This window comes from Fundulus heteroclitus, chromosome 6, assembly GCF_011125445.2.
Source record: "Fundulus heteroclitus isolate FHET01 chromosome 6, MU-UCD_Fhet_4.1, whole genome shotgun sequence".
Taxonomy (NCBI): domain Eukaryota; kingdom Metazoa; phylum Chordata; class Actinopteri; order Cyprinodontiformes; family Fundulidae; genus Fundulus; species Fundulus heteroclitus.
In genome coordinates, this window is record NC_046366.1 from 2,155,377 (window position 1) to 2,169,658 (window position 14,282).

The window sequence follows — 14,282 nt, forward strand, 5'->3', positions numbered from 1 at the left end:
ACCCATAAACTATGCACAACATTCGCATATCTGCACATTTTGCATCATTGCATCTCCATCCAGCATTACCAATGCTGCCGAACTCTTAGTTTCTAAATGCATTCTTGCACAATCAAATTCTGTACATACAAATGTTTTTTTTTTAAAAATACTCTCCTGTACATTGTGACTTTCTCCTGTATTGTTTATACTTTAAAATTATTTACTTTTAAATCACTGCTACACCTTACACTGTAAAGTTACTGTAATTTACAAGTTGTATTCTTGCGCAAATGCCCTCTGCACAATCAATTCTGCACATACAAATGGTTTTAAAAATACTCACCTGTACACTGTGACTTCTCCTGCATCGTCTACATTTCAATTGTTCACTTTTGAATCACTGCTGCACCTTATACTGTAATTTAATTTCACTGCAATTCACAAGCTGTATGCAACAAAATTTCAGTCTGTATGCACTCTGTGCATACAAAATGACAAATAAAGTTGTCTAAGTCTAAGTCTAAGTCTAGTTGTGTCATACTTTTTCCATCTCTGTGAGATGTCTAAAACGTGGGACATTCTTTTATAACTAAACCCAGCTTTAAACCGGCCTGCTTTCTTCTTGGTCTTCATGGTGTTTAACTGTTTGTTCTCTAAAACCCAGTAACTTATATAGATTTGTTGCTGTAACATGACAAAATGTGACATTTCACCAGGTAATAATACCTTTATATGCTACTGAACACACATTTATGAGGTTGTTGAAACATTTATTAACACTAGGGCTAGGTAAAAAAAAATACATTTAATTGATTTTGGATCAATTGCATTAAAATGATGTAATATCAATATAAGGGACATGAGACTGTTTGGTTTTTATATTCTCCTGCGTAACTTCAGGGTGACGCTCAAGAGCAGTGTTTGCATACACAAAATAGCTGATACAGGTAACGCAACACTCAGTAAGTCGTCTCACCTGAAGTCTGAAGCCATTTTGGATTTAAAACAATAGATAATGTGATGGTTAAAACCAAAGTGACAGCCCCAATGACGTATGGGACGTTTTGAGGAAAATATGCAGTACAACTCCGGTCCAGCGGGTGGCAGAAAGAAGACAGCAGTCATACAAATGCAGAGAGAATGTATCCATATCCTGCCACTCATCTGGACTCCGGAGAAACAGGAGGACAACCTGCAACTGATGGTGTCACATCTCCTTAGCCCAAGCCTTGTTGCCTTCCCTGTTTGCTATACTTTCGACAAAGTCACTAGTGAGAGTGGTTGTACTGCAATACATGATTATTATGGATGGGACAAGCGATCTCTGGTGTTGGGCAGAAGTGGCTGTGGCTACATTATGTTGACACTGATTTGGTGGTGCATGAAGAATTCATTGGGTTGTATGAAGCAACTTCAACAACAGGTGAAAACCTTGCTCTGGTCATTCTGGATGTTCTGTTGAGGCTGAATTTGCCAAAATCAGGGTGTGAATAGATGAATGACAGACTGTAGTGTAAAGCACTTTTGGGTCATCGGACTTGAGAGAGTGCTATAAAAGTACAAGCTATTTACTATTCAGTATTGGGCCTCAAAGGGCAGGCACATGATGGAGTTTCTATTATGGCTGGAAAGTACTTGGGTGCACAGGCTGTTATTTGGTGAGCACAACCACCACTGGCACTTTATATATATATATATATATATATATATATATATATATATATATATATATATATATATATATATATATATATATATATATATATATATATATATATATATATTCTACTACATCCTGGCAGGGTAGATGGGGTTTCTTTAATGTTACTGTTTCATTTGGTTTAACTTTTTCCTCAACTAAAGGGGTCAACTGACCATCCTAAAATTAAATTTCATTGATCTATAAGTGCCCCTCTCCCCCAAGTGGTCAGATAATTATCAGCCAGTCAGGTTTCAGATTCAGTTTCAAGCATTCAGCATCAAGGTGAGTAAAACGTCTGCATAATGTGAGATTAAAGTTCTCATTGCTGCAACGTTACCTCCACACTTGCATCCTTTCTGTTGCTGTGGTGCATATTTGCTGTATAAATGGATCGTCTTAAACGTTGAGGCAGTAGTGTCCAAACAATCTGTGGCTTGTTGGATAAGCAAGTGATTAAATGTATAAGAATACTATGTGGGAGAGTTATTTTCCTATGACACCATTTCATAATTTTTATGGGAGGTATAAAAAAAAAACACTCAAATATGCCATGCTAACTTCTTCACATAAACAGTTTGTGAACTAGTTACAAGGATGAATGATCTTTATTTCACAAGAGAAAATTCATTAAATTTTACTACCTAGGTATACAAGATTCCTCAGACTAGTCAATTCTTTATAAAAACAAGCAAATACAGTTTAAAAGCATGGGCATTGTTCTCAGTTTCAGTATCTGTATTTTCCCCATTTATTTTTGCTAATCATTTTAAATAATTCTAACATTGTTAAAGGCTACAATGTGAATGCCTTTATTAATCTTAATCTCAGAACATACAATTCTAACATTTTTAACTTTTTTGTGTTTGTAAAAGAAAAAAAGCTAAATTTTTTGACGATCTGATACCTTCTTCCTGAAAATCCCGTAGGTGGTGAGTTGCTGCAGGAAGAAAGTCAGTAAAAGTAGCAATACTGTTGCCCCCTCAAGACTTCTGTGGTCGTAAATATTTTACACTCAAAGAACACTAAAAAATATATCTATATTGAGAAATTAGATTTTCTTTATAGCAGAACTGTGTACAATTTAGCCACTAGGGGCGCTAGGCCTGTCACTTCCAGGTTTAACGCCCCTGAAGGCCACTGGCAATATTGCACTGTTGCAAAACTTAACAGTCTCCCTCAGTGTTTTGGAATCTGATAGCAGACCACTTTGGATCAGCAGATTGCGAAATCATGGAGTTACTTGTAAAGACAAGGCCACATTTACCCTCTAGATTAAAGGAGCAATAAGCGAAATTTCATTATTTTAGACAGAAAGAAATAAAAAAATATTTTGTGAAGAACTAAAGGGTATCTTTTTAGATGCTCAATTCCGATTTTTTTGTGAAATCAGATTGTTTTTGCGTGTCTGTTCACATTTCCGAATATATGCGACTTGTATGTGATCTCCTGTGTGAACTGCAATCATACACCTAAGTGTCTCGCATGCGCAGTAAAGGACGCGATGACGTCATACGTAGCATGCGTGCTCATTGTTTGCGGAAGTAAACATGGATCGTAATGCTGCAGCGTATCTTGCGTTCTTTACGTTCTTCTCCAACCGGAGCCAGCACATTATCAATGCAATCTTTTTAAGAAGATCGAAAAGGAAGAGAGCCAAATTTAGTGATGTGAGCGGCTTTACTGATAGGGACTTCATTCATAATTTTCGTATGACAAAGGCAACCTTTATGTGCATCTGAACGGATCTCTTTAGGGCTGTCATGTAAAAATACACATCTTCGGCGGCCAGAGCAGCGAGTAAACGCGTTGCCATGGGGCTTTATTGACTTGCAACAGGTGCTTGTTACCGCACAATAGCCAACCTCTTTTTTTTCTTTTTAGCCAACCTCTTTGGCATAGGCAGGTCCACCGTTAGTGACGTTTGTCAAGTATCAATGACGTGTAGGTAGGATGAATGCGACCTGGCCGTACAGACACAGGTCGCATTTGAAAAGATCAGATACGTATCGGATTCAGGACCACATATCCAAGCGACCTGGGTCGCATTTGAAAAAAATCTGATCTGTGTTGTTCAGACTGTCATGAAAAGATCAGATACAGGTCGCATATGGACAAAAAAAAAAAAAAAAATCGGAATTGGGTCACTTCAGGCTGCAGTGTGAACGTAGCCTTAGTGGCTCCAGTTTGACTACGACCTAGCTTTTCTTCTCCAGAATGGTGAGTAACAGCTAACATAGTTAGCATTGTTTAATGCAGCCTTGCAGGCTTGTGAGCTGCCTACCATGAGTCTCGTGTCCATTCAGGGCATTCTTTTTTTTGACAAAACAAATATATAACTAAATCAGATAACTGGTCTGGTGCTTAGATTTTGGAGGTAGTTAGAGGCGTCTTGTTTTGGTCTACAGACAGTGCTCAACACCCCACTTAGTGGTGAATTTTCGCTTATTGCTCCATTAAATCATACATCAGAAACAGAGAAACAAAAATATGTCTGATCAGCTAAAGGTCACATTTGTTTAGTTTTGATGTTACCAGACTGTTGTAACCTAGAATTGGTCATGTGTCCTAGAGTGCTGCTCTACCCATTAAGTGATGGATCCAACCCTCACAAGTTACATAGGAGAGTTTTTGAGAAGAATAGCACCAGCGGTGCAATGATACATAGCAAGTGCATGATATTGTGTAACTCAAATTAGGCTAATGCTTGGGTCAAAATGTACACAGTACTGCTTTAATAAGCAATCTAAAAAAGGGTCAAAAAATAATTTTATGCTCATTCGTAAAATGGTTTCTGTTTTCCTGCACATAAGAGAACAGATCATATTAGATGTTGTTTGGGAGTAATTCCTCTGTGGGGTAAGTCCTCGCTTTGAAATGTGGGATCCTGGGTTGAAATCCTGGGTGTGTCAGGAAGGGGATCCGGTGTAAAAGCTCTGCCAAGTCCGTTTGCAGGTAGTAGTGACTTTCTGTGGTGACCCCTAAATAAGGGAGCAGTTCAATGGTCTCAGTAGTTATTTGGGTCTGATTTCTTTACTCTTCTCACTCTGTGACAACGTGCATCAAACTCATGATCACAACAGTGCAAAAATAGTTTTCAATAATATACAAAGGCCAGCTGATTCCAATATCTCCCTCTGAATTAGTGATATCTTATTTAAAAGTTGAGAAAGGTGGGAATAACTGGAATCTCATCTGGAGAAGAAAAAAAAGAAAAAAAAAGAAAAAGGTAAAACAAACTACCCGGGACCTCTAATTCCATGGCTTCGCTACTAGCCCTTCAATCAGAAATGGCTGTAAATGGGATTAAGTTTCTTGTATATTGTACAGGGCTATGGGTTTACTTTTTTCTACCTTTAACAGATTTCGCAGCTTTAATTTTCTTCCATTTTTCTTTGATAGTAAATTTCCCCTTTTCTTCGCTCCTTACTTCCTTTCCCACTACTGTTTCGCCTCCTTTCTTTGATTCTTTCTCTCCTCCCTCATCTTCTTTGGTCTCTTCTTCCTTGTCGTTCTGTTTAGCCTTTTCTTTTCGCACTTTTTCCAAAGCCTTTTCCATCTCTTCTTGTTCCATCTTTTCCTCCTCCTCTTTTAATCTGTTGGCCACTCTCTCCTTTACTTTGGCTGTTATTTCTTTCCTACCCAGGTCCAGCTCCTTTTCCTCCTCTTCTTTCGCCAGCAGCTGCCTGACTTCAGCCAGGGCCAGCTTAGCAAGCTTCTTGGCCTCCACACGCTCATGGATGATAGCCAGCTGCTGCTTCAGAGCCTCCCGGAGCTTCAAGCCAACATCTCTGGAGGAAGGTTTTTCTGGGATAGAACCATCAACAACTGTTTGGTGTCTCACCAATCAAATTAAGAATAAGGAACAAGACCATGCTCAGGTTCACAGCAGCCAGCCACAAGAATGTCACAAGATAAATTGAGGATGCCTATCCACTGCAAATATATGTAAATCATAACAAACCAGTCTAGTTAAACAAAGACATCATCAAACCAAATGGAGAGTTTTAGTTTGTATTCTCACTTTGTTTAGTTCATGACCAAAATAATTTATGAGTGGATCAAACTGCATTCATTAGTACAGGCTACCCTTTTAGCAAAGCACAGCTTAATGCATGAGGCTGTTACAACTATACCTTTATTAGCTCCTCTGCCCACCCCTTCCGCAGGTTTATCATCTAATGTTGCATAAAAACAAGACAAGGGTTAAAACTTGGCTCCTATGCACCAAATATCTGTTTTTGTCACTTTAGTTTCTCCTATGTCCCTTCTCTGCTTAGCTGAACACACACACACACACACACACACACACACACACACACACACACACACACACACACACACACACACACACACACACACACACACACACACACACAAAAAGAGGAAAAGGGACAAAAAGGAACCACACTAGCCATGGCAATACTCATGTAATACTATGTTGGGAACCATGCAGGGATCACGTGTGCATCACTTACAGTCTCTAAAATGTAGTGTGTCAAAACCCTGCCAGTCATTAAAGCAGCACTGTGTAACTTTTAGCCACCAGGGGACACTAGACTTGTAACTTTCAAGTTTAGTGCTGCTGAAGGCCACTGGCAACACTGCACTGACACAAAATTAAACCGTCTCCCTGTTTTGAAATCTGAGGGCACACCACGTTGGACCAGCAGATTGAGAAGTCATGAAGTTACTAGTAAAGACAAGGTCACATTACTCCCTCTAGATTATTCTCAGTCTCTTATTGAAACAGAGCCAGGGGGAGAGGGAGGGGGAGCTGCAGAGGGAAAGAGCTGACATGCAGGTTTGTGAAATATATTTTGTAATAACAACCATGGCCATGAAAAACTTTGACTTGAAGATGAGAAAAGTAGAATGATGTAAGTTTAGCTCCCATGTTTAAGGGGAACTCAGATTGTCGTAAAGGGGCGCTCTAGGCCACATCACCCATATAGAGCCAGATCTGCACCTCTCAAGTTACATGGGTGAGTTTTTGAGAAGGGCAACCCGCACAGAGCATTCGTGCCAAGTGCTGAACATTAACCTGAAAAATAATTTAATATATCTCAAATTAAGCTAATACTTGGGTCAAAACTTACACTTTGCTGCTTTAAAAACAGCCCTCAGACTAACGTCTTTGTATTAACCTCTAAAATGTTCATGTCAAATCGGTGTTAAAAAAAAGATCTGAATATGAGGATATACATTTGTACTTAAGGATTAAATACTTTTTAAAAGAAAATCATCAGGCAGCTTAGATCTTTACGATATAAAACATATTTCTCTGGTTTCAAATGGAGATTGAGAATAAGATTTGCATCATTATTTTGACTAACGTTTCTACCAAGTACTGTACTAGTCACTAGAGGAACAAAGTTAATAATGATTAACCACGGATCACTGCTAAACTTGCTATTCACAGCAGAAATTGTAATATGTAATAACTACAAAGATATCAATAAGAAATCATGCATGAGACATCTGTTGTAAACATGCATCTGTTACAGGTATCACGGTTTTCAAGGTGGTTTTCCTGTTTCCACACCAAGTTCCTTTACAACCGATGCCACAGAACGTTTTGGTGGGACTGGAATTATTTAAACACATTTAGGGCACCACTGCCTTTCCTTCTCCTAATCAGATGACTGAAAGGCTACCACATTTTTCCGAAATGGTTTGGATCTTTTTCTGGGTGCTAAAAACATGGACAGTTATGGTGGAGGAACTAAGCACCACTAAATTAAAGCATATATTTTATTTTTAATTATTCTGTGAATACCGTTATATTGTGAAATCCTTTGGTATTTTTTACTCAACATTACCACACTGAGAATGTCACATGTGTCCAGACCTGAATGTGACATGCTTTGTGTAAGAGCGACAGAAAGCATTCTTCTGGCTGAAAACAGACAGGTCTAAAGTAAAGAGGTCTGGTTACCTAGGTTAAACATGCTTTAAAGTTTGGTATAAAGCTCATTGTTCAGTCTTGGTTCTTTTGACTAAAAATGTTCTGAAGGGTAATTTGTTTAATGAGCCAAAGCTTGAGGCAGTTCATCCAACATCAAGAAAAGCCTGTTTTTAAAATCAGCTGTTAGCCATGCATTCATAACTACCCTAAGCTCCCTGCAAACTCTGACACACCCGTTTTGTTTTTTTCAGGCTCATTGAATAAACCTGGCTTCATCAGGGCGTGATCTACAGCTCTCGCTGGAGCGGTTCACAGCAGAGTGTGAAGCAGCCGGGATGAAAATCAGTGCCTCCAAACACAGGGCCGTGGTGTTGACCCGGAAAAGGGTAGAGAGCCTTCTCTGGGTTGGGGAGGATGTGCTGCCCCTAGTGGAGGAGTTTAAGTATGTTAGGGTGTTGTTCACGAATGAGGGGAAGATGGAGCGGGAGATCGACAGGCGGATTGGTGCAGCGTCTGCTGTAAAGCGGGTGCTGTACCGATCCGTTGTGGTGAAGAGAGAGCTGAGCCAAAAGGTAAAGCTCCCGATTTACTGGTCAATCTACGTTCCTACTCTCATCTATGGTAATGAGACTTGGGTTGTGACCAAAACAATGAGATTGCGGATAGAAGTAGCCGAAATTCATTTTCTCTGTAGTGTGTCTGGCCCTCCCTCCTAGGCTGAGAAGCTGGGTCACCGAGGGGACTCAGAGTAGAGCCGCTGCTCCTCCACATTTGCAAATATCCACAGAAATACAGCATTGAAATTGTAATTAAGACAGAGTATCACAATACATCAGTCTGCTTAATGAGCATTCTTTCTTCTCTCTTTTAACCAACAGACCCCAACAAAGGGCTGGTTTTAAAATGAAGTAGGAAGTCTTCAGGACACACAAGAACCCAATCACTGCTTAATATGCACTATATTGTGAAACTCTCCCCTCCAAACGATAGAACTGATGTCTTCCTATCACTGCCGTAGTCAACTGTGTATTAAATTGAGCAGCTAGGCAGACACACTGCTTCTGCAAATATTTGTGAAAGAATGGGTCGTTCTCAGGACGGTACCGTAACAAGTCCAGTCACGAAAGTTTTTCACTTCTTAAAGGGCCTATATCATGCAAAAATCTACATTTTGCATGATAGAGGTACAGCTTTTTACTGTGTTATAATGCTATTTCATCATCAAAATCATGTCCAAAGTGGTATTTTGCTTGAAACTGTATCCTGGAATAGGATAAAGTGTCAAATATGCCTTTTTTTCCTCCCTCTCCCCAAATGTAGCTCCTATCTTTTCACAGAGTTAAAGGCAGCACTCTATGGAAACCGCGTCAGGCGGGGTCCTTGGCAGCAAGGCCACAGTCAAATCGCTCCCCCGAAATTTTTGTGATGTATGTGATGGACAGTTGTACTGGAACTGTAATTTCCCTCTGGGATTATTAAAGTATTTCTGATTCTGAGATGCATCAAGATGTTATTTTACTTGACTCATGCATGTCTGAGTAATCCTCGGGAATTCTGCTCTCTGAACAGCTGCCCCTCCCTGTCCTGGAAAACGAGCTGCCATCACCGGTCTACGTCGAGCGGTTATTACCCGCCCCCTCCAGCAAGGTGCCCCAGCACAAAATCAAAATGCCAACTCTCTCTGATGAGCGATCACTGATGTGCGGCAGAGCGCAATCATTACTGCTCATAGCTTTGACAAAGTGGCTCTTTTAATCTGCACAGCTAGAGCAACTGCTCTTTTTTTAGCTGTAGATAATGGCCAAGTAGCAAAAATTTGTTTTTGGGTGAGGGAGCACGCTACAAAACGGCAAGCATGTGTTTGTCTGCGAGCATCACTTCACAGATGAGTGCTTTGTACCAGAGTGGATTGCCTGGGAGATTAACTCTTAAAACTGGCGTGATTCCTACAATGAAACCACCTTTTGGAGAGGCCCGTGCTGCAAGTGGATCAAAGCGCCTGTTGGTCTGCACTCCCCCTTCAGGCTGCACCAAGTAACGATCCGCGCACACCCCCTCCCTCGATCCGTGCGCACCCTTGTTTGTGTGGATCTCATCAGATTCCCATAGAATACTTCAGGCTAAACAACAAAAGGTTTCAACTTACATTTGTTTTTGCCCGTGTCCACAAGGAGCTCAGAATCGGTAATGTTCAAGTCACCTTCAACAGTTACCGACCCATTAGAGCATTAAACTCACAACCAGCAGAATAATTCAGTGTTTTTTTTTAGGAAAGAAATAAGTTGCATTTTGTCTTTGCTGGCAGAAAACAGTTATGTAATTTGACAATTTTCCAACGTTTAGCCGAAAGTTCAGACACAGCATATAATGCCCGATGAACGCCTCCCGCTGTGGTGTCCACGTTCCGATGGGATTTGGTTAAAGATCATTCATGTATGGTAACATTTACACCTTCTTTTAATCCAAATACAAAATTTTTCTTTATTCTTACAAGGAAAAAATGGCTCAATATAAAAACAGAAAGCTTAAAGTCCAAAGAGGCAGAAAAGGTACAAATGCATGCAAACTATACAAGTGTCTGTAGTGACTTTTCAGATTAGTTTCATGGCATGCAGCAATAGAAAAGTGCAAAGCCTCACCACACTTCATGTTGTTTACAGTACTACTGACTGCTGCAGACAGGCTTGTGCAGGAAATGCATTTCTAAATTCTTAAAGGCTGACAGAGAGAAAATTGTAACAGTGCTTTCAAGGATCCTCTCCATACCAAGGCGGAGGAATTGACATCATAGGAAAAGATCCTGTTGATGCAGGTATATAGTTTGTAAAGTTAGTCTGCATCAGCGTTTATCCTCTCATCACCCAGTCAGTTGCAGCAGATTGCCTGGTTCCGATGGAGGTTTCTTCCTGCTGAAAGCAGCCGTTCCTCTCCACTGTTGCTTTGTGCTTGCACGGCATAAGGAGGCCTCATCCAAGTGAAGACACAGTGTAGTCTGCTTATTCTGCTGGGGCCCTTGGATAACCTTTTTACTAATTAGTGTCCTGCACCTGATTGGTTGGAACTGTAACAATTGGAATAAAACAGGACTGCACTGATTCGTACTGAAAGTGACAAGATTTTAATTGGACCCATTTTTATGTGAAGCGCCCTGAGGTGGTTTTCTGTTGTGATTCTGTGCTTTGCAAAGAGGCAGAATTATACTGAGAGACTTCATAGGCTGCAATGAAAGAAAGGTCGGGTGGAAACCTGGGCTGGACTTTTAAAACACAGGGCTGCTATTGTTGGCTTTTTTCTATTGGTTATGGAGGCCGACTATCACGATCTTTTGACCCTTATTTCCATCTTCTTTTGCACCTCGTTGTCTGACCTCTTCCTCATCTTCATCTTCCTCATCCTCCTCGTGTCTCTTCATGACTCCTGTTGAGGTGCCATGATCCTCATCGTCCTCCAGGGGCTCCAGCGGGTTTATCAGACCGTACAGGAAAGTGAAGAAACTGTTTAACCAATCAGAGCCACCTTCCTCCAATTCTTCTAACCAATCCAGAACCTGGGCTTCCCCCTGACCGTGGCCCACACTGGTCAGGCCTACGCAAACAAGAGGGTGGGTGGGTGGATTGGGTGAGGTGGTGGGGAAGTTCAGGAGCCAAACGTGTGGGGGTGACAACGAAAAGTAGTAAACGACAAATATGAGGTGGGAAAAGAAAGGTTGATCAAATGAAGGAAAGGAATGTGCTGAAAGGGGTAGGAGGAGAGAGAAGGAGGGGGAGAAACAAGAGGAGAAAGTAAGAGAAGTTTAAAGCGTAGGTTAGGCAGCGAGGGAACTATTCACACCACTAGAACCACAGTCAGACTATCTGCACATGATCCACTAAAATCACTGGTTGGGGCTAAAGCTTTCATATTATAAAGAAGAGAAAAGCGTATAAAGAGCGCAGGTGTAGTGAATTAAAGAAACAAGGAAAAAACGCCATTGCATTGATCACAATGTGCAGACAGCCATAGGAATAGACAATACACTGAAAGCTGTAGGAAAACTAAGGCTGAGTTTACTGTGACCCGAGTCTGCACCAAGGAAAGCAACTGATGAGGATGCCCAGGAAGCTCCAGAGTCCATTTGTCTCAAAATATTTAACAAGCTAATGGACATCTTAGAGGTAAGCTTGCAAAGAAAAAGATTAGTAAACAGAAAGAAAAAAGAAAAGTTTAATAATAAAGTAATTTTCAAAAATAGATAATTTGGAAGCTAGAAACAGCACCAGTCAACAAGATGCCAGCAAGCCCTACTCCTACTTTTCAAATCTGTTGTATGTTAAGTTTCTAACAAAATGTAACAGTTTATAGACACTATCAAAACTACTACAAGCTGAGCCCGATATATCTGCTTGTCGAAACAGTTTCATATGTGAAAGGACAAATGTGACATTGAAGATTGAAGTCAACACGCTGCTGTTATGCTTCTCATCCACAGTCCCAAGCCAGAAAGGCTTTATTTAGCTTTGAAATTATATACCATATTTTTTGGACTATAAATTGCTCCGGAATATAAATTACATCAGTCAAGGGGGGGGAAAAAAAACCTATATAAGCCGCACCTGACAATAAGTTGTACCGGACTATACGCATTTATTTAGAAATTTATTTCACACAATCCAAAACTAAAACCTTCTGGTAAACCAACTTATTTAATTACACAACTGCATCCACAACCAGCTGAATAATATGGAACATACCTGGGAGGTTGAATGGGGTAAATTAGCATAAGAAGCCAGCAACTCCAACCGGGAACGTTGCATTCCAGTGTAACAGGCTGTTACACTGAAAGTTGTCAAAATTACGCTGAAATTAGACTATGAGCATATCGGTGTTATGTGCTAAGCTAACAGCACGACACGGATGTTTGAGAGTAACATCAAGTTGACGTGCATCAGTGAAGTTGTAAACCGCCGGGACAAGAGACCTGTAGCTAGCGCTAGCTGTTATTAGCTTCACGGACAGCCCAATAACAGGGTTCTGCCGCGGTCTGGGACCTTCCAGCTGCACCATGCAACGCTCCGCTGCGTGAATGCAGACTGAAACATCGAAACAACATACAAATGTGTGTTCAGACTTTGTTGTCCAAGTTAAGTTAATGTTTCATTTAATTTGTAAGTACAGGAACAGCATATAGTTTTCATAAGCCTAGAGAGCCCTCTTGCTGTCATGATTTGGGTTTAGTTGTTGGTGTAGTTTTGTGCTTCTTTTTATTTAACCGATTCTGTCTTAGGTTTAGGTTCTGTCTTAGTTTTGGTTTATGGAATAGTTTGGGTTTTGTTGTGGTTTGATTTTGAACTTAGTTTTATGTTTTCAGTTCTTCTGGCCTGCTCAGATCACTTCTGTGACCAGCCTTTAATCAGTTCACCTGCCAGCATTGTATCAGCTCACCTCACCACCTATCTGTTTGCCTGTCACTTCCTTGTTTAGTCACCAGCCAATCAGTTAGGTTCATCTGTCAGTCACTTCCCTTCCTTTGATTAGTTACACCTGTTTTCTGTAATTAGTTCCTACTCCGTTCACCTGCTCACCCCCCTATTTATTCCTGCTTCACTCCATTGTTCCGTGCCAGACCATTTTACGAGCCTTTGGTGAGTTTTGACCAGCGTTCTCTTGTTTGATTGACCTGTTGATGTTATCTAATTGCCTTCGGATTCTGAGCCAGCCTGACCCTTAAACCCGTTTTTCCTGCCTGATCTGACTGCCTGCCTATTTTGCCTGACCTGGTTCTGTTTTTTGGATTATCTGAGTTTGCCTGATCCCTTCCCGTTTATCCTGCCTGACTGTGTACTGTTCTGGACGGTTATTTGACCACAGAGCTTGCCTGTCCTCGTTTTGCCTGTCAGCCTGTTTTTGTACCGAACATTGACCTGTTTCCTGACTCTGAACCTGTCCCTGTCTTACTAACCTTTAATAAAGTCTCATCTGCTTGTCCGGCCTGAATACTGGGTCCTTCTGTCCCTGTTCGTGACACTTGCAGCTATAGACGGTAATGTTTACTTGTTAGTTTATGTTCAATATGAATTACCATTTAAAATTGATACATAAGTCACACCTGACTATAAGTCATAGGATTGGCCAAACTATGAAAAAAAGTGTTACTTTTACTAGTAAAGTGTCCAAAAAATACGTCCAGAAAGTTCAGAAAGAAGAGGACTAAGACGCTTTTAAAGGTGCACAATGTGAGCCAAGACTGCTATGAGTTGAAATACCATACCATTATTATTTGATGTCATTTTTCAAGGTTCTGACAAGAACTAATTGCTTTTTATGATCCATAGTCCATGTAAACAACATGGAAATGACATGAGGGCAGAGAAGCTTTGCCTGACCTTTCCATTTGGTCATCTGAAAGATGGGTAAAGCAAGTTTGTCCGACCACTGCCACAGAGCTTAGAGAAGTTGCTGTTAGTCTCACTGTAGAGCACATACCTGATAATGCGGAGACTTTTACAGCACCAAGACCTTAGCATTGTTTTACATTGTGGTTATCAGGTCTAGGACAAACAGTGAGTCCATAAAACTTTCTAACGTAAAGCTAGCCTTTTACAATAACCCTTTATATTATCACCTATGTAAAAGGTTATCTGAGTGTTAGCCAAGCACAAGAAACCCAAATCTCTTTTTAATACGCTAATTCAAACCATGCACCAGTTAACCAAG

At 40.6% G+C, this 14,282-nt stretch overlaps 1 protein-coding gene across 6 annotated transcripts in view; it reads right to left on the minus strand.

The window, feature by feature from the left end:
• The window catches only part of asph (aspartate beta-hydroxylase), a 49,570-nt gene that overhangs the window by 17,653 nt on the left and 17,635 nt on the right, over positions 1-14,282 (minus strand). The gene's annotated exons all lie outside the window — the stretch shown is intronic.